Source organism: Haplochromis burtoni, unplaced genomic scaffold, assembly GCF_018398535.1.
Source record: "Haplochromis burtoni strain Fernald_Lab_line unplaced genomic scaffold, NCSU_Asbu1 Contig_86, whole genome shotgun sequence".
Lineage (NCBI taxonomy): Eukaryota > Metazoa > Chordata > Actinopteri > Cichliformes > Cichlidae > Haplochromis > Haplochromis burtoni.
This window is the reverse complement of record NW_024582447.1, coordinates 648,525-649,791: the sequence shown is the minus strand read 5'-3', so window position 1 is coordinate 649,791 and position 1,267 is coordinate 648,525.

The window sequence follows — 1,267 nt, the reverse complement described above, 5'->3', positions numbered from 1 at the left end:
TTTGATTTCTGCTCAACATTTATCTATGACCTCAGAAATCCCAAAGGCCATAGCCATCTTACTAATTGTGGCATGTTTAATTCTGTATCCTGAATTACATGATCCACAGACAAATTCAGGCAAATGTGACCTCTTTTCAGAGATCTTTGTATATTCACTGTCTAATTAATTTGACACTGTGAAGGCCATTAGCTTTCAAAACGATTACTTATTTAAAGTCTAGCTAGAATGTTAAAGGGAAAATCGGACTTCTGCCCTTATTAGCCGTCAGTGTGCATTCAAGCAGCAATTCTGACCTAAAACCTTTTCTGCTTTGATGAGTGGGGCAAAATAAAAATAAAATAAATAACTATTAAAATGACTAAAATGATTGCTCATTTTTACACTAGATCACGTTTCTGCATGTATGCAGTAATAAAGCTACATACAATTCCCACCTGGCTTTGGAGTTATTGTCAGTTTTACAGAACATTATAAAGTTATGAGCTTGATTAATTTATTGTTTGACCCTCCTTTTACTATTTCAATGCTCCCATTGCAGTATGCATCTATTTTTTATGTCTAACAAATCTCATCTGTACTAACTGCCCAGCATTAAATGGTAGATGATAGATGCTATCTGATGAACATACTGAAACATGTGGGACGTGTAAAACTACAAACAAACAGCTAATATGTATTTATTTATATATGTTAATATTTATTTACTTGATTTGCAAAGAATCAGCTGTTTGTTTCTGGTGTTCACAACTTCAGTCTGATACTGAAGCTTTTCAAACAACAATCAACATATTTGCCTCCAGTAACACAAGGCTAAAGACCGACTGACTGATATTCTGATTGGCTGCTCTTCATCTGACATCTTTAAAGAGAAACTGGAGCCTATAAGCCTTGCCTCCTCTAACCCAACCTGTAATTACCACGTATGGAAATCTATGCCAAAATGCCAAACAGGAAAAAGTAAAAGAAACATTTTGACAACCAAGCATTGTTAATAGTTTTTAAATCAGATTTTTTCTCAATTCTGGTTCAAACCTAATACATATGGTTGCCTTTCTTTGTTTTCATGTCTTTTTAACTTCATCCATGTCAAAAATATATGAACGTCCAAGCATGTAACAGTACGTAAATAACAGAAAATGAGGAAAATGTACACCATTATCGAGATGCCTTTGCTGAGCTCAACAAAAAAGAAGCATTTCATTAAAAATACATTTCGCAGTAAGAGAGCCTTACTCTGCTGCACAATGAGCTGAAGTATCAAAAA